The sequence below is a fragment of the Aedes aegypti genome, unplaced genomic scaffold (assembly GCF_002204515.2).
Source record: "Aedes aegypti strain LVP_AGWG unplaced genomic scaffold, AaegL5.0 Primary Assembly AGWG_AaegL5_hic_scaff_920_PBJ_arrow, whole genome shotgun sequence".
Lineage (NCBI taxonomy): Eukaryota > Metazoa > Arthropoda > Insecta > Diptera > Culicidae > Aedes > Aedes aegypti.
Window position 1 is genome coordinate 218,662 of NW_018736624.1, and position 20,727 is coordinate 239,388.

The 20,727-nt window shown below is 35.6% G+C and overlaps 1 protein-coding gene across 6 annotated transcripts in view; it reads right to left on the reverse strand.

Annotated features, from left to right (window-relative positions):
• Window positions 1–14,288, reverse strand: part of LOC5579826 — a 39,224-nt gene extending 24,936 nt beyond the window's left edge. For 2 of the 6 annotated variants that reach the window (XM_021857201.1, XM_021857198.1), the window contains exon 1: window positions 13,866–14,288. The gene's annotated coding sequence lies outside the window, so the exon portion shown is untranslated. Of the gene's footprint in view, window positions 1–13,513; window positions 13,694–13,865 lie in introns of those variants that run through there. The other 4 variants (XM_021857200.1, XM_001651007.2, XM_021857199.1 and 1 more) reach the window with 4 other exon arrangements.
• Between the last annotated feature and the right edge of the window lie 6,439 nt (window positions 14,289–20,727).

The following is a 20,727-nucleotide window of genomic DNA, read 5'->3' on the forward strand; positions in this document are numbered from 1 at the left end:
TTAGTATTGCGTCAGTGGAACGCTAGCATTGAGTGGATCGCTAGTAAATCTGTTTTAGATTACGGGAAAAATATGAACTAGACTATATTTATAATTTACAATTGTGATTTTTTTGAAATAGTTCACTCGTTGAAATTGCCTAATTCCGCGCATTTTTTAAACGCTTTTCCATATTCCGCGCAGAAGAATGCCTATTTCCGCGCACTCATGAAACAATCAAATTAACATTAATTTTATTGTAAGGAGGCATCCATTCATTATGTAACGCTGAAATTGAACATTTTCAACCCTCCGCCTCCTCCATAACACTTATTGTATGAAAAAAAGTGAAGTTTTGTATGAGCAGTAACGCTTAAGTTTGCGTTTTTTATATTTTTTGACTATCACATGAAATAAAGTTAACATTTGTTACAGTATTTTCATTACCGTGGCATTGTTACGTGTGTATTTCGTAGGGGAAAGTTGGGCAGTTTGGCCACCTTAAGGAAAAGTCGATAGAAGTGCAGAACATATTATGGAATTTTTGGATCTTTGTATAATTTCCAACAAATTTTAGATCAATGCACTAGATCCGCACGATTTCCGTTGTCTTATAAAGTTCACGAATGAATGAATAAATTTTCAAGATTTGACATTTTACGTGTCGATTTTTGTTGATTTTAGGTTTGTGTGCACCCTATTTTAGGTTGTGAAATTAACTCATAGGTACAATCTAATAAATTATTATTTTTTCACTAAACTCGAAAGTTATTAGAATTTAGAAACATTCTGTACAAAAAGATTAACTTTTAAAAACATTGTGACAGTCAAACATTAACATTCTAAAATGATGAAAATTCTGAGAGCCGTTCGGGGCAATATGTGTAGTTTTTTCGAATATAATTTTTCCTTTTTCTTTGAGTTCAAAATACTCACTATTAACATGCCTAATGCTTCATTTCCATGTCAGCTTTGGGATTGCATGTTATTTCAGGAGAAATTTCAAAAATTTATGCAGTTTTCAAGCGGTGCTCATTTTACCCCGTTTGCGAAATCATACACTACAAGGTCCAGTTCGCATATGTTTTAAACAATTCAATTGACGATAGCCGCAAATGCCGCGGGTAACTGAAACTTTAATTTCTTAAGCAAACCAAAAACCTCAGAAGAACCATAAGGGTTATCCATAAAATACGTCACACAAAATATAGCTATTTTCAATCTCTCTCCCCCATATCACATACTTTTTGTATCGAGGCTTCGTAAATTATGTATGGATCGTCACGTTTCCGTGAATCATTCCCCGAGAGTGTGTCGTAATTTATAGAAGACCCCTATTTGTTGTTATGTCAATAAGTCACTATAAGGATTGTATAATATAAATAAGAATCGCAATGAAGTGAACATTGGCAATGTTATCAGGGTGGCCACCAAATATCCATTTTGAAATTCCCGCTTTTTTCCCGGTAAAATTTTCAAAATTTTCCCGGTTTTTCATTGAGGGGCCCAAACGCAAAATGGGGACAATTTGGTCGGTTTTTAAATTGAATATACTAAAAATTCTTGTTCAAGCTTTTCGACGGAATTTTTAGGTACACAGAGAGATAAATCCATGTAAATTTCAGTGTAAAATCATGCACATGCGGGGAATGCCATATTTGTCGAAAATTTACATGACACATCGTGTAAAATTACATCAACGTCATGTAAATTTAAGCGAATTGTTGCGTAATCGACTAGAACCCATCCTAGATTACACGATGTATAGCGGAAACTTACATGATGTTATTGTTATTTTACACGATGATTTTTTTTTCATAAAAATGAAGATTTGTATTTCACCTTACTTATTCAATGTTTAGTCTATTTAGTCTATTTTGGTCGAACTAATGATACATTAGAAGCTCTTATAGATAAAGCATCCGATAATATTAATTTATTATTTAGAAAATTATGAATCCAATATGTTTGAATGCATAAAACTTCTGCAAGAAGTTTTCAGACTCTGATTAAAATTTTTGAGTCGGATAAGTTAGAGAAAAAACAATCAAGCCCAAGTAACATAAACATTATCATAATATATTCCGTATAATTGCCAACCAATTTGAAATATTTCTAAGAAGTTTAGTGTAGCAAAATAGACTATTTGTACAAGAAATTAAATCATTAATGTTTAAATATTATAAGTTCAAAATTTCAGATGCCTAATGGCAATACTATCAATCATATCCACTTTCTACAACTTATTTTTGGTGATTTGTATGAAAAATTGATTTTCCCGGTGATCACCTCAAATTCCCGTTTTTTCCCGTCTTTTTCCCGGTGGATTCAAATTCCCGTCTTTTTCCCGCTTTTCCCGTTTTTCCCGGTTCGGTGGCCACCCTGTGTTATTTGTGGTTCACAATGTTAAGTAAATTTCGTTTCTTCAGATGTATAGCATAATCCTTCGGGGTTGTCCATAAACCACGTGGTGTTTTTGTTTTTGTTTTTCAGAACTACCATCCTCTCCTCTTGTGGTCTATTGTTCACACAACAATTTTGATATTTTTTGGACCTTGGTGTCTGGACAAACTTTTCCTCCCACCATGAATGAACAGTGGTTTCTGAAAGGCCGCTAATTTCCCTGTAAGTGGGATTTCCAGATATTCCGTTTGTACGTGAAACGTATTTATGCATGAAGATACTTTCTCAGAGAAATTGTCATATGTGAAGACGAACTTAGCATGTTTTACTTGTTTGTTGTTCTGCGAAGAGCGCGGAATTAAGGCATTATGAAAAAAGACGTGTGCTAATTCCGCGCAATACTTTTTGGGATAAAACTCAATTTATATGCTAATATTTGATAAGTTTTAATAGAAGCATCATGAAACGTATCTGTAGCAAGTAGTTCCATAGAAAATTGCATAAAAATAAACATTTTCAATAAAGAAAGAAATCTCGTTTGTTTGTGTCCTACAGTCTTAGCACGGACGCTAAAGAAATTGGAAAAATTGCGTCAACTTAGACGGGCTTCCACTTATTATTTTTTTACGCCGCGAAAAAATGTCTTATTTGCTTTTATTTGTGATTCAAATTTATTCTAAATCATAGGAGCATCAAATGGCATTAAAAGTTGCTGCAATATTAATGTGTATTCCCAAATATAAATAATTTTGTATGAAAAGCGCGGAATCAGGCAATGCGCTGAATTAGAGCACTTTACGGTACCCCGGGGCAAGTGGGACATAAAAAAAACGATAGTTCAAACAGTTTATTCAATATAATTTAAAAATGTCAATATTTTGCAAATCCAACAACACGGTCACATTTCGGCAACATATTTTCTGGTATGTGCATGAATTTGATCATATAATTTCGAAATTGTGAAAACCCTAGAAGAAAGATGGACAATTAGCCATTAGAAGCAGTTACCTTGCTAAACGGGGCAAATGGGACACATCCAGTTTCATGCGCCAAACCACATCAGTAAGTCATCCATTGCAATAATAGGATCGATAAATCATAGATTTTCAATTTTGGGTACATATTTGATGTACATAAGGGATCAACCATAAAATACCTAACGTTTCAGAAAGAAAACGCAAATGTAAGGTTATATCACATTGCATTTAATTTTAACTTAAAATTCCTCACTAAAAGCGTAAAGAGATATAAAACATGTTCAAAATATATCATTTATAAGTTATCAATCGGAATGCGTTTATAAGTTATCAAATCGGAACATTCAATAATTGACAAATTTTTAAATACTTTATTATTATTTGTTATTACTGCTATGCATGGCGGAAAGCCACTTAATGGGATGGAACTGTTTTCCGCAGCCACTGAATTTGGTAGAAATATCAAATAAAGTTCAATAAAAATAGTATAGTAATCGTTCTCATGATGTATTTGAAATTTTATCTCTGTCTTCGTTCAATTTTAAATTCATATTTCAAAAATAAAAATAGAAAAATAAATATTTAGAAAAATTAACATTTTTTCTCCCAATTCGATAAAAATCATTTGTTTGAATGTTACAATACTTAAAGTTGTAGCTTACCGATGGTAATTCGATTTATAACACAATTATTTTTTGAGAGCCAATGCAGAACGTGAAACGTGTCACAATTTATCATGTTACATAGAGCACAAAGTATTAAAAATAACAATAATTTTCGTACTAAATACTTTCCTTATCATTGTATCTTCAACTTTCTAGAAAAAAAAACCTCCTTGAAAAACTTTTCCTAAACGAGCTATGACGGAATGTCCCACTTACCCCGGTTTCTTTCTTGCCCCCGCTTAAATAGTTTTCAGATTTTTCCGCGAAAAATTAGCAAGTGGTTTTGAAAGAATATAAGTTAACGGTTCGGCAATGTTTTTTTTTTTTGAAAACTGTCACAACTTCAGGTAAAAATTTAGTATACAAAATTCAAATGAGGTTTTTGTTTGAATGCCTTTCGAATGCGCCATAGAAAGATTCAATTAGATGTGTAATCACAGGGATATGGACAAAACACTTCTGTATGTGTTGAAGGTGTGTTTGGGTGAACCCAAACTTTAGCACGGGAGTGTACATTTATGGTTGTTAGCTCAGAGATGAGTGTAGCAAATATTGCTTTATTAACGAGCAAGCATATCACGCGGGTTCACCATTTCATGTTTACTGAAAGTAGCAAAAATTGGAAGACACGTTGTCAAAAGCCCCTTCGATATCCAAGAAACCGACTCGTCCCTTCCTTTGACATTGTAGTTGTATCTTTCACTTGTTTCTATCTTCCACTCTCAATCTATCGCACTCACATCCTATCCGTTTATAGCAAACGCTAGAACCAGAGGCGGACAAAAAACCGTTTCCCTACGCTTCCACTCTATCATCATTATAGCACGCCTTTCCTTACGCCTGATACATAGGCCTTCTGTTAACCGAAGACCAAACCTCTCTGCCATTCCTTTCCCCCAGCCTATACACTCCCGCATGAACTGGCGTAGACGCAGTGGTATATACGATCTACTGTGGGAGCCAGTTTAATGCATCATCAACTCCTTCCCCTTCTCCTCATTGGTCTGCATTCTGACGTGGCACTTATGCACTGAGCGTGTCTGTTAGTCTCAAGCAGTCATTCGGTTGTTTCCTTTTGGTGGTAGGTCATTTGGCATAAAGTCGTTTGGCATAAAGCCGTTTGGCATAACAGTCGTTTGGCATAATAGTCGTTTGGCAAAATTAGTCTGAAACCAAGAATATCTTAAGATGTTCGTTTTTACGTTTCTTTTGAATATATCTGATGACATCAGGCTTGTTTTGGAATCAATTGACATAAAATGACACTTTTTTTTCTTTGCTTTTATTTGTTAGGCACTCCGTGCACTTGGCCACTACTATGCCGAGTTTCATTTACAGAATCTATTCATAGTTCTTATTGCTATTTCTCTCATACCGAGCAGGTAGAGGAGAGTTCTATCGTTGGTCCAATCCATATCCATATCGAAGTCCATTGGTGTGCGGTGGTTCGTTTTGCCATGTTTATGTAGCGTGTGAGGCAACAGCCTACAAAGAGGGTCAGTGTGTCTCAGTCATCATCCGATACTGACGAAGGATGGATGTGTCCTTCCCCAATACACGGTCCTTCGTGCGGCGTCTTCTGGTGACTGAACAGAGTTTTTGTGTGGGGGGATTGGGAATCGAACCCATGACCTTCCGCTTGCGAAGTGAAAGCGTAACTTCGAGGCTACGGGACCCCCCAAAAAATGACACTTTGTTCAATAATCATATGCTCTTGAATAAACTAAAGCATATTAGGAAAGTTATTGCCAATAGTATTTTATTATTTATCCAGAAATCACCCTGCTTTCAAATATTAATTCTTCTCTTGACTTTCGCTATTGGCATAAATTTATGCACTGATGATTTTGATATATTTAGCATAAATTTACCCTTCTTTCAAACGTTATATTTTTTTTCTAAATATGATATAATCATAATTATAGGTAAAGAAACTGTTGATTAAAAATTTAAATAATTTTCACCTTCTTTTATACATAGGTTGTTCTTTGGAGCAATATTCCTAACTGACAAAAGAGCGGCATTCACTAACATTGATCTGCTCAAGTTATCAGCGAAAAGAGGCATCGATTACTGCAGTTACTTCAATGGGTTGTCCTACTTTTCATCGAATGTCGGTTACCCGAATGTCGGTTCTCCGAACGCCAGTTCCTCGAATGCCAGTCCCTCGAATGCCAGTCCCCCGAATATCCCATTTGGGGCCGTCCACAAATGACGTAGCATTTTTTCACTGATTTTTTACACCCCCCTCCCCCCTCGTAGCATTTCATCACAAATGCTGATACCCCCCCTTGGAAAATACGTAGCATATCAAGCACACCCCCCCCCCCCTAATTTTTTAATTTGTTTTCCTCGGCGATTGGGCTAAAACGAAACATTAAAATCCAGAAATTCAAAGTTTGATATTAAAAACTGACTGAAACGTCAAACGCTCGAGAATAATTTGAAAAACAGTTCAAACTAACTTATTTCCTGTTTAAGTTATTGTAAATTTTCTTGGAAGATGGATTTGAAGGGATATTGCTTTAGCTGATTTGAAATCAGCGGTAAATTTCAAGGGGCACTTCAATACATTCAGGCGGTATGAATATCCTCTAACTCAATAGGATTGTGGCTCGCAGTTACTCATAATTCACATAAAACATCTGTGAATAGACGATTCTAGATATATCCATTACATTGAAGTCCAGTTTCGAACACATTTCTAAATATTTGATTGAAATCTAAATAATTGAAAACTTTACCAAAATAAAATTTTCCAAATATGCATCAAAACGCCCCTCAAAATATGCTTCCCTCCAGCTGTAGCATAAGCAACATAAAAAAATTGTCAAAAGGAATCAAAACAAACCACACAATAATCGTGTTAGTGAAAAGGCAATCTAACGTACGTGTTGCACCAACGGCAACGGTGTATACAAAAATGTCAGAGATTCAGTCGATTTCGAATACATCTCTCTCTTTCATCGACCGACGATTTGGACGGCGATTTGCGAAACAGCGGTTTAGAACCGCCGTGTCCAATCTGGAAATCTCCGTACAATATTGAAGACAAATAAGTTGAAGTACACCATCTTTATTGGGAGCACTTGTAAAGAATACTGGAATAAATTTGTAATAAAAACCCTAAAAGAAAATAAAATGCACGAAAATCCTGAAATTATTGGTAAATAAGAATTCTGGTAGTCCTGGGAAGATTATCCAGATTATTATTATCCAGGCTGTTCCATCTAGATCACTGTTTCTCAACCTTGGTAACGGCTAAAAAACGGCTCGCTGTGAGGTGTTCGTTCGAGCGTGCTTTTTACAGGGTCGGGGGTCCGCGGACCCCCTGTTGAGAAACGTGGATCTAGATCATTGATATATCGAAACAAATTGATGAGTTGACTGAGTAGAGATCTCCTGTTACATTGAACGCACTTAAATGTCTTGTTTTACTATAATAACATTAATATTTACCTAAATGAGCATATATTCCTATATTCTTTTGAGAGAATAAAGCTCCAACAAAAAATGTGAATTAAAGTAAATCAGTTTATTTTATGTCTTGTTAATAAAGGGAAAAACAATATCGTCAAAGTCAATAAAGCATTTATTTTTTCTTAATTTATTATACTTTCTATTTGTTAATTCATAAATAAAATAGTTTGGACATAAATACAATATAAAATTCACATAACTATTTAAAGATTTATAAAATCTGTTTAATTGTCAGAAAAATTACAAATTTCTTAGAAATTTTTGAATTCTATAATATTGATGTTTTGAAGCAGAATCAACATTTTTAAGTTAAGTTTAAAAATTCATACAACATAGTTTGATATAAAACTGTTCTGTCTTTTTTTTAATTCTTTGTAACGAAATTATTCAAAATGCTACGTCCACAAGTTGGGACCCCTCCCTCCCCCTCGTCACACATCGTCACAAATTCGAGAAGCCCCCCCTCCCCCCTAAAATGCTACGTCATTTATGGACGATCCCTTTCCTCAATTAGCCCATTTCATCGAAAAGTTTTTAGCACTCATAACTGTCGTAACTTTATACATGTCAGGGTGGTGAACGAACTGGCCATCTAATATGCACCCTTCTTTATTTAATTGGCGGTTCTTTCGAGTTTTACCGTCCTTAGCTTTTTTTGCCATAATGTGTATAGCCGAGAATGACAGAAGAACTCCTTCTTTTGATTGCTTATCGTTCACTAGGGTAAGTGTACCAGTTATGGACATAGTGGTTCCCTATTTCGCCATACGTGATTACTTGAATATCTTCAAATTTTGAAATGCTTTGTGTGTTGTAGTGGTAAGATTTAAAATATATCCTTTTTTTTTTTTTTTTTTTTTTTTTTTTTTTTTTTTTTTTTTTTTTTTTTTTTTTTTTTTTTTTTTGTTGTTGTTGCTAGCCGTACAGTGAATACTGTCCCAAGCTCTAAACTAGACTTTAGATAGGAAAGAGGACGTAATCCTTCTGAAGCAGTTCGCCAGACGTACACGGAAAGATGGCTTCCAAGAAGACACTGTTGCGATCTGTCTCAGAAGGTTACGGTAGAAGGTGGGAAACGTTCTTTTCACACTATCACTTCACTTGATAACTATTAGATTACTTCATATCACTATTCACTGGTATTGATATCACCATCTTTATTATCAACAGAATTTCTACTAACAGCGTCACCATTATCTATACCAATTTTATTTTTAACATCACATCTATAACCCAACCACAACACAACACTACTGCTTCACCAAGTTTGAAGTATAAAACTTCTCATTAAAAATAATCACTGTAATAAATAACATATCAACACTTAATATCATTATCTTCATTAAAATAAAAGTAGGGTTCTTGTTGCTTAAATCACTAATATTCACAACATCACCAACTATCATCACTCTAATAATCACCATCTTTGTAGCTTACTACAATTAACCACACAACTTATTCGACACAATAACGTCATCTCACTATATTATCCCATTATAACTATTTTCTTAGTAACATGATCAAAACCAGCAACGGAATTATTCATATATCTTCTTAAGGGGATCCTGCCGAGGGCTGAAGGCCGCAATAATAATGAGAACAATGTCCTGCAACAATGAAGCGCACCGCACAGCAATCACAAGTACAGATTATACTAATCACTTACACTAGGCTACCTGTTTTCACTAAAACTATTTTCGAATAAGGTAATAATCCTTAATAACATTTATTTTAGAATTTGTTTGTTAAGGTGTGGACATGTGCTTACCTTTTCAGTGTTGGGGGTGTTAGTGATTAGTTCCTACTCACTTATATCTTTTTTCTTATGAGTTACTTTTCCTATTTGCGGTTACGGGTACCTATAAATAGAGATAGCGATTAGTCACATTTTTTTTTAGTCTGAGGGCATTCGTTTGATCAGCACAAAACTTTTTCATAACGCATATGTTCCATGCTTCCTGAGATGACGCTGACGAGAAGATATAATTAGTAAATTAGTAAATAGTGATATTATTAGCATAAGTAACGGATTAATTAAGATTCTGTTGTATCCTTGTACGGCCATGAGTGTTCCTGTTCAGCACGATTTCTTCAATGTTAGGAGGTTTTGATGCACATTAAAACAAATGAAATAATGCTCCGGATGAGTATCTGGAAGTATAAATAAAATACGTATAGAAAAAACAAACAAGGGCCGCTTCATCATAGACCACGTAAAGTATCAGTTCACGGCGATGTTAATCAATAGCGTTCATTAGAAAACACTTTTGATTATTATCACCATTGGCACCACTAGTGTGCATCTTTCTCTTCAGAGTAAAGATGCATTTAAGCCCCGAGACCTGACAGCAATCAAGCTGATCACAAGGTTGTGCCTTTGCCCAGGGGTAAGATTTAAGATATATCTTGATGTTAAATCATTCAATAATGTTAAAAATGTGAAAGTTATCGAATTTTCACTTATGGCCAAATAGGGAACCACTATGGCCATAACTGGTACACCTTCCCTATCCAGCCACTGAAGATTATTATAGCACCTATTTAAACTGCACCACTTTTCGGGGAAACCGGTCATTCGAGGACTGGCATTCGGGGAACCGTCATTTGGAGAAACGACATTCGGGGAAAAGTATCACAATCACTCCGATGATTCTGAACGCAATTGTTAATGTCTTTTCCGCAATAGTTTTTCGCGTCCAATCTTCTATTGGTTTAATAATAAATTTTGCCTTCTTTTAAAAAGGCTGTTCTTTATATCTATACTGTTTTAAATTTTAATATTTAGTAAAGCTAAATGTCAACCATTTTTAAATTTTACTGTTTTATCAATTCTTACAAGACGTGCTGTTATAATGATAATTACTTTAGAACCTGCCAATATTCAACTTTTTTTTGCAGACGCATGATCTCCTTTCGAGATATGCTGGCAAAAATAATATATCAATTACAAATTTTCCCTTCTTTCGATAATAGACGGTGTTTTTGATCTACACTTCTAAAATTAAGATTTATGATGAATCGTTGAAAATTTTTGCCACAAATATTTTCTTTTAAAAATGTGTTGATCCTTTGAGTTATGCTGTGAGAAGATTTTTTGCGTTAGAGCTTTAAACATTTTAAACGAAAAATAATCTGCTCTCGTAGGGTAAAAGCACCGGTTTTGGCCAGCCTAAGAGAAAATGTCAATAAATACTGAATGAAAAGCCGTATTTATACAACAAATATGTCAAATGCAAGCTTTCAATCCATATTATATGTGTAAAATATCGAAACTGAGCCAAAACCATTTTTTCGCTTTGAAAATCCCGTTGGTCAATATAAGCCAACGGAACCAATTTCGGCCAGAGATATAACTTCGGTTCCTAAATTGGCCAATTGCATTGATTTCTCATGAGAGTGGCCAAATTAGGAGTGTCCTGGCCAAATTAGGTGTATGGGAGTTAAAATTACAAGAAAAATTAATTGTTTTTCTTATGTTTTGAATCAATTTGGACAAGTAAATGAATGTAGCTCTATCATATGAATGTGATCTACTGCACACAAAAGGTTTCATGCTGATTGGCTATGTAAAACGGTGTATAATCCACTATGGCTACAACTGGCGTATGGCCAAAACCGGTGCTTCTACCCTATATAGGCTGTTTTTGAATAATGATGCAGTAAAAGATTTTAAGATTAGACCTTTAAATATTTTGCAAATCAATTACCCTTCCTTTATCAAGTGATTTTCGTCAAGTGTTACGTCCAAACTGGGACAGAGCTTGATATGCAGCGAAATATTCTATAGGCATTCCCTTTATTAATAATTGCGAACTTTCTTTGGCAATTTACTATTCTCAAATATATATATCACAACAAGCTCAAAGATACTCTATGTTCTGGGATGTAGAAAAAAAAAATATTCCAGAAAGATCTTCCACCAGACCCGTCACGAGTTGCATTAGTAGTGCTCTCGAATGTTACAACAATTTTTGACATTGATAGCATGAAAAATTTCTGAACGAGCACCACGCTTGTTCAGAACCTACCAAAAATTATTGCGATGGGCTCGGTGGTTGATCTCGGTAAAAGCTTCAAAAATGCCGATATTCATTCTTAGTCAATCATTATGCCAAACGGCCATTATGCCAAATGACCATTATGCCAAACAGCCATTATGCCAAACGACCATTATGTCAAACGACTTTATGCCAAACGACTTTATACCAAAAGGCTATATGCCAAACGACCTTATGCCAAACGACTTTATGCCAAACGGGGTACAATCTTCCTTTTATAAGTGCAGCTGATCTGGCGATACTGGAGTAGCAACCACGGGCGGCCAATCAAGCTCAAGCTCAAGTAAATCACAGTAGACTTTCCACATTGGTAAGGATATTGATTCACATGAAGAGGAATGTCTGCCAAATAGGCATCACAATAGACATTCAGTGAAAAGATCAGCCTGACTGGCCTAAGACTCTGCGTCTTCATACAACGTACTTTCTCGCTTCGGATAAACTTCACAGTAACACCACGCCAGGATCTGGGAATATACCCGGTAGCAAAACTGCTTACAAGTAGCTTTTTCAAAACATGTTTGATAAACTCAAATCCCATCTGGAGCAGAACAGGATAAATCCCATCTGCTCCTGGAGGTTTGAAAGTAGCAAACTGCCCATAAACGCATAATTGTCCCATGTGCATAGGAAATCCAGCAAACATGGGACTGACATGCATTTATGGGCAGCAAAGCTATTGTGTGCCCATTGAATCGATTCAGTAGTTACGATACTGCAAACCGAAGCCAGAGACTCATAAATACGTGAACAGACATTTGGTTCATCCGTAGATGCTATGTGCACACATCCGGGGAAGTTTGTATTGAATAAACATTCTAAAACTTCTTCATCAGAAAAAGTTAAGTCTCCATTAGGCAAACTAATTTTGTTCACTTGGAAATCCTTAGATTTTGCAAGGATTTTGCTCAGCCGACTAACTTTACTCAAACTAGAAACATTTGTACGAAGGTTTTTCCAGCCGAATCGTTCTGAAGATCGAAGATCACTATTGTGAGCTTTGCTAGCCGACTCGAACGACTCTGATCTAGCTGAATGGCGTCCGTTCTCCTTCTACTAAGACTGTAATTCCCTCAAGGGAAGTTTAACACAACACTGATTCATATCTGTGGGCTATCCATAACTGTGGAACGATTGTACGATCAATCTTATGTTTGAACTCAGTGTCTTCAAACTGCAGTCCATATTCCTTCCATTGCAGGATTTGAGCTGAGAACGGTCTCGTAACTAATACAAATTATTGAATGACGAAAAGATAATCCGAATGCACTGATTTAAAATCCTCTTTGTACACTGATACATATAATTCGGAAAGTAAACTCCGAAACGTTTGGATTTTCCGGTCCTGCATCGTCGTCATTTTCTTCTCTACCATCCACTCGAGCGATAACAACCTTATCAGATCGTCTTTGGCGATAGAAATGCTTCTCTGCTGGTGGCAAAACTCAGTTTCCGAATCACAGCTTTCGACAGCGACAACTACATTCTGATAACCATTCGAAGCGAACCCTTGTCTTCTTGTAATGTTTGCTTCGTCATTTTTATCTTCGCTTCGCCCGTGGCATTGAAAAACAATTTTACTACGCATTCTCGTAAATATCTCAATTCGAATGTTACATTCCACCGATTATTAGAAGCTGCTGCCCGTGTCGATATCCACTCTATGGCTCTATATGCTGTTGTTGCTTTGGTCTCTGAACGCAAGGGTTAATGACCTCTATTCCGTCGTTTCCAATGTTTGTCAGCTGCTTCGGTCGATTTCCGGCGATTTTCGCGGGATATCCTGAAAGTACCTGATCGAAATGATGTTGTTCGGTTTGATCCCGCGAAATCCGTTCCGGTACGCATGGTTCCGGAAGGCGGACAAGCTGCCGATCACGTAAACAAATCCAACAAGCAGAACTCATGCAAATCCCACCTTGTGAAGGCATTTCTCCCAACCATAACAAACCTGTTCCGGTTGATTCGAGTTGAATGTCGTTCGTCAAATCCCTTTTCGGCTTTCCACGTCCAAGTGTTGCTCTTTCTTTGGTTTTAAAACTTTGAAATTAGGACTTTTTCCTGCAATTCCTTGTCGTTTCGATTCCGAATAGATGTTTCACTCGTTGCGACTTTTGATTGTCTTCTTCACTGCGCTATCAAACAGCCAAGTTCTTAGCCCTTCGATGGCCGTCTCTTTCTCGCACACGCAACTGAGAGCGGGAGGGACGTCTTCCACAACTCACACGAGAGGTTATGGATCTTTTTGCTGTCACTGAAGGAGGGAGATTTTCCCCCCCGTGGACCCTTTAGGGAACACTCACCTGCTGATGCACCGCGGCGGACAATGTGACCAGTGGCCACCACCGGAAGACCTTTCTCCGATCCGGACAGATGCTAGCTCTTTTTGCCTTTCGTCTTCGTCTTGGAGGTCTTCGTGGTTGACTTTTTTCAGCGCCTACCGCGCCAGCCAGAACCAACACCGTGAATTTTATTTCCCTCGCCGGATGTTTCCCGAACCGGACATTTGAACCGCGCGCGCCGTTTTCCAAAAACCCGCCGAAATTACGCACGTTTTTCACTTTTCTTTCCGCGACGCGAGAACACGAAACCGATAACACCGAAACTTGGCCCAGGAGGCTATTTTTCTTTTTCTTCTAGAAACGAAACCACACACGCACCGAAAAAGTAAAAAAGTCGTCTTCTCTTCTTGTGGGGAGAATCGCGAATCCTGCCTACTTTTCTTCAGTGGGTTCGATTTGGACGGTGAGTTTGACAGCACATTCAATTTCATTCATGCGTTCACGCACACCATCACGGCCGGGGACTTGTTTACCTTCAAAAACTGCTCGTACGGATGGGGATGGGGATGTAGTGGTGTGCGCGAGGCTTGTGCAAGAGCGACGACAGAGCGGTAATTTTACTGTTGTTTTCGGCTGTCGAGCGCTGCTGTGGGTAACAGTTACTGTCTGGACTACGGTGGGTACCGTTAGCTGCGGATTGTTGCGTTTCAGAACGTTTCAATGGAGCGCTCCTTGTCAGATGCGGTATGATGCACAGTGGGGTGTTTGAAGTGGAGTTTTTTCGTGAAACTGAAAGCGGTGTTACAAATATTTTAGAGAAAATTTTGAATCTCCATCGACCAATCGTGTTCGAAGCTTTCAATAATTCTCGCATAACTTAGGGCTTATTCACAAATTTCATAACGCTGTAGGCTTAGGGTTACCATATTTGCTGTCACCGGAAAGAGTAGATTTTTCCAACTCTGGAAAAGAATACTAAAGAGTACGATTAGCCTTAAAGCCTTAACTTTATTGACGAGTGTGCAATTTTGAAAAATTTGGAAATATTTAATAATTACGTCTCTTTTTAAAAAAGCAAATAAATGCAAATATTATAAAACTTTGGATTCTGGCTCAGTTTTGAACGTAGAATCAGAATATTTCTTATTTGGCAACATTATAGTCTATCAAATATTTGTTGGTACTTAGCAAGATGGTTCCTTTCCAGATATAAGCGAAGTATGCACTTCAACAGAAAAGTAATCGCCTATCTCGATGCGTGGGAAATTTCTTGCAAGAAATGCTCAAGAAAAGCATTTGATCGCAGTACGCAGTTGAAAAATATGTCATTTCAAATGGAGCTCACTGTAGGAAATTTCTTGACCATTTCTTGAGCAGAAATGTTTAGTTTTCTTGAGCGGAACAGCATACTTAGCTATAGAAAAATATTTGTTTATTCAGAAAACTAGAACTAGAAAGAGCAAATTTTTCAACCTTGGAGCTGAAAAGAATCTCAAGCATTGTTATTCATTTGAGTGTTTCTCGAGATGAGCCAGCCTCGGGCTGCAAATCTCGTTAATAAAGATAATAATAATAATAATTGAGTGTTTCTAAGGTATTGTTCAAGCATATAAAAAATGTAAGCTTAATCAATTTGATAGTTTATTTTCTTGTTTAATACACTATATTTTAAAGTTAAACCCTTCAATTCCCACAACTTTGTTCAACCGTTGGACCATTGGTTAACGACGTTTCTAATAAAAGTGCATGAATAAAAGCTGTTCCAAATCGTTTGAATCCAATTCGAAATTAATAATAAACTATAAACTAAAAATCAATAGTTAGTTAATTGTTAATCAATGGTGTTACCACATGGTCACTTTTTTTAAATTTAGTGAGGTATATGAGCTTATGAATACTTTCTAATTATTTTTGAGCTAATCGTTCCAATTCGATTCAACTATTATTTAACGAAAATTGTTGGATATCCTGTTTTCATGGGAAACATGTGGATTTTCCAAAAGATTATTTGATTTGTTCGGCGATCGTCAGTAATAACTAGAAAAGAGTACACTTGAGCCCATTTAGCAAAAAGAATAGTACACACATTTTTGAGGCAAAAAAGAGTACATGTACCGTCGTTGGGGGTGACAATGGGTCAAAAAGGGATATGTGTGATTTATTTTTTGAATAACTATCGCAATTTAACTCCAATAAACTTCAAATTTGGTGTGTATGTACTTTGATGGTACATTAACAACTGTTCAAAAACTTAAAGACAAATATTTATTCACAGCGGCACCACAAGTGAATGAAAAATGACCCAATCTCACCCCATAGAGGGGGTGACATTGGGTCACTGTAATTGAAATAGCTTGTTTTTGAGAATATGATTTCAAAACCATTCACAACTGAAAAATATTGTCAAAAAACGATGCAAACAAGACAAAAAGATATCTAAGACGTTTCACAAGTATGATAAACTCACTTAAATGAAAGATTATACTGAAAATTGAAGAGCTATGAGAAAAAATATGTAAACCCAACATTTATCGTCAAGTTTACATAAATTTTCTTGGTTTTTCCCTCAAATTGTCTTCAAAGTCTCATCCCCATTGCTATAAAGCCCATTCAGTTTCCCCAAAGGTGTACTGAAACAGTGATTATTTTAAACCTTCGCAAATAGTTAAATTTCGGTGCGACATTCCACGATCAATAAATTTCAGGCAGAAGTTGACGTCATAATCCCAGTATTTCAGCGATCCAACTCATTTATACTTCCGTGAGATGTTTCTATAATATGAAAACACTGATAAATAATCAAATTAAAAAAAAAACACCTTTTTGATAAAAATTTACGATGTTGCTGCGCACGAAACACAGTTGCTGGTTTGAGCAGTTGTCAAAATGCGTTATATTGTTATTCAATGCACGGAATCCTCAAGTAGACTTGTTTTATGTTTCAGAGATGCTGTATTAAGAAAGAATAAACACATCTTAATGAAAAAAGAGAACACTCGGCACCGTAAAATGTCAAAAAAGTGGACTTGGAATTTCATTTACTATCGTTCTTGCTTGACCCAATCTCACCCCCATTTTCAATGTTTTAGACATCGTACCGAAAAAAATGATTTTTTTGTGGGAAAATCAAACAGATTCCGGAAAATACCTGTGATGTGTAATGAATAGACTTTCACCATTCTACCAATACAACGATAGAGGCTAGAGTGCATGCGTGATACTTTGTACAGGAGAAATTTAATGTTGTAAATTTTATCTAGTTTCAACATGCAAGTTTATTGATGTAGTAAACAAAAACTACTATTTCTAAAAATGTATATTGTTATGAATTATGTGTAATAATATGTTCCCTAACCTATGAATTATTAATTTTAGTAATATCAGCGTTGTTAGCTGAAATATTTCACAAAACATATTTTTCCGTTTTGACCCAATCTCACCCCCTAGACCCATTGTCACCCCCATCGACGGTACTCTAAAAAACGTACATCTGGTAACCCTAGCTGTAGGGGGTTGGTGGGTGTCCTTGTGTTGTTACGGCTCATACAAAATTAGTAGAAAATTCATATAAAAAGCGTTACGAGGGGGTGAGTGGGTGTCGAAAATGGTCATTTTTGGCGTTATGAAATACAGTAATTTCTCGATTATATCACGGATCCAAAAATTTTTGGTGTGAATAATGAAAATGCATTTTCTGCCATATAATTTTCATCAAAATTTGAGCGGAAATAGATCGAATGACACAAAAAGCAGGTAAGAGATGGGTCAGATAGATATATGTTGGTTGTTTGAGGTTACTTTTCTATGTAAAATATATGAACTTCATACACTTATTGTGACGTGATAAAATTGAACAGAAAACCGTGCTAAAATCGAAAGTGATATATTGAAGCGATATTAAAACAAGCAGTGATAAAATCAAGAAACTACTGTATGTAAATTAAGATTTCTTTCAAAGAAAAATATAAAGATGATCAAAACAAGATTCATTTTTATGTTACACGGTGCGGAAATCTGTAGTGGGACTGGTATGCGATTACTTTTCATTATAGGACAATTTGACTTGCTGTTTTATCCTATTTTCCGGACAAATCATATCGCATTAGTGAAGTTGAAAGAGCATTGAAAACTGAACTCAACTCAATTTTGAAAATGCAGATGGCACTGACTTGCGATTCACGGCTGTTATGATCTTTCGTTTTTGAGCAAACATTTAATATGACAAAGATAAAAACTATGCTATCACCCACAGCGTTAATGATTAATCATAAATTTAATCATGATTAATAATTATGATTGATCAAAAATGTTAATCATTAATCACAAAAAATCAAGAGTTAATCATTAATCACTAATCATAATCATTGCAATATTATGTTTTAATCATTAATTATCAATAATAAAGATCGCTTATTTTATTCAGTAATCATAATTTTAATCATAAGTCAAACATTTAATCAATCATCAATCAATCATTGAACAAAATTTAACAAATTTTACAACATTGCCTTCTGATGTGTAAATAAATTTTGCATTTCTTATATCTTGTGACACGAACAATGAGAGTTTATGCTCAAGGAACGTCCAAATCCAACCAAGTACAGCATGGCTTAGCTTTGTATCCGAAGACGTTATCATAATAGTAAAAAAGACTCTTTAATATTTCCTCCATGTAAGACGATGCATTTCTTAGTTTATATGATCCGAATCCGAAGACACGGTTGGAAGCTTGTGAGTGGTACCATTCTACATGAAGGATTGCTATTTGCGTAGCGCTAAAATTGAGTTTTAACCCTGGGGAAAGCCCTCCCCTCTTCGTAATGCTTTTGTATTAACATTTTCAAAATCTTGTTTGAGTCGCACCGTATGAGCCAAACCCCTCCCCCTTCGAGCATTTCGTGATTTGTGGACAGTGCCTTAGGAAGATGCCATTTAATTATTACTTTTATTAATAATCATTGATTAATGGTTAATCATTTAAAAGCTAATGATTAAATGCCCAAAAGTATGCTATAGTATAAAAAGTATAAACGCCTTGAAGTATGCAAAAAACAAGTTATGCATTACATAATGATGAAATTTTCCCTTGATTAGCAATAAATCTGATATAAAATCTTATGAACTTCGCAAACTTTTAATCGCAAACCGTTTTTACTGAAATTAAGATTCAAATCAAGGAAAGGCGAATTTTTTTTAAAACATTGCTTGAAAGAATATTTTTCCAGTTTTTCATAAAGATCTCGTTAGAAAACTCCTAGCAAATGTTCGAACTGAGTTCGCCCAATATTTCTCCAAGAATTGGATTGTTTAGTGATGAAATATTTGCAGTGTATTGTAGCCTGTTCGAAAGATCACATTTTCTAAGTATATCAATTATATCAAAAAAGATTTCAATCCGTAGACTCAAAGACATTTCAATTTAAACAATGACAGCTCGCTCGAAGTTAAATTTGCCTGGGGTAATTCAAAAGTGATTCCCATACTAACATCGAACGCGTAATTAAAATAGTTTCAGGACACGGACAATTTTGAAATTTTGGGTTCTGGATCAAACTTTAATGTAGATTGGGGCCCAGATAGCCGTAGCGGTAAACGCGCAAGACCAAACTGAGGGTCGTGGGTTCGAATCCCACCGGTCGAGGATCTTTTCGGGTTGGAAATTTTCTCGACTTCCCAGGGCATAGAGTATCTTCGTACCTGCCACACGATATACGAATGCAAAAATGGTCATTGGCATAGTAAGCTCTCAGTTAGTAACTGTGGAAGTGCTCATAAGAACACTATGCTGAGAAGCAGGCTCTGTCCCAGTAGGGACGTAACGCCAGAAAGAAGAAGAAGAAGAAGATTCAGAAAATACAAAAAACTAATTCCCTTGAGAATGAATTCAATGGATACTCCAGGATACTTGCTCTTGAACCAGAGCAATTAATCACGATTTGTGATTGATGTGATTGAAAACTGTGATTAATTTGCCATAACGAAGTTCAAAAGATTTTTAAATAAAATTGTCTGTTAATCATGAGTAATATTCATCATTATCCACTGTTAGTATATAACCCACTGGTTGCACACTTCAAGTCATTTAGTGCATCTTTTCGGGCATTTAATCATCCGTTATTGAATGATTATTGATTAATCAAAGATTAATCATAAAAACAATAATTAAAGGACATGAGATGCACAAAAAAAACCTTCAAGTATGCAACGAATGCATCACACTCTTTAAAATTTATCGGTACACTTATGATTAAAAAAATCTGAATCAAATAGTTCTCATCATGATTTTTCGTTCAATCATCAATTTTTAAATTATTATTATTATTTTTTAATTTCTTTATTAGTATTATTTCATACATTACATTCATTTCTTATATCTAGATGTTCTGTGTTATTAGACAACACTATCATCCTAATTTGGAATTTTTCAATCATGATTAACTTAACGCTCTGCGCTTGAACCATCCTCCTTTAGACTCAGTCTGCAAAACAATGAAGCTTGATTATTCGTTAATAACTTTTGGGACTCAATATGAAAGTGTCTTCTGACTTTTATGGGGCTACTCCAGTACACCCCAGAATTGAATTCGGAACAATCCTAATTTACGAATCGATATCCGCAGTTTCAAAGACAAACAGCAATCCTGATATTTACGGAATTTCGTTAGAAGATGACTGAAAAACATAATTTTAAAAAACTGCTGTAAAACTAAACATTATCACATCAAAAAATTAAAATCACACGCTTGGGCGAAATTGATCATCATATAACGAAGCAGGTCCAAGAATGAAAAATTTCCCTATCTATGTACGATAAATGACAATTAAAAAAAACTATTGTCTTGAAATTGAAAATTTTGATCAAATTTGACATTAGGAATGTAAT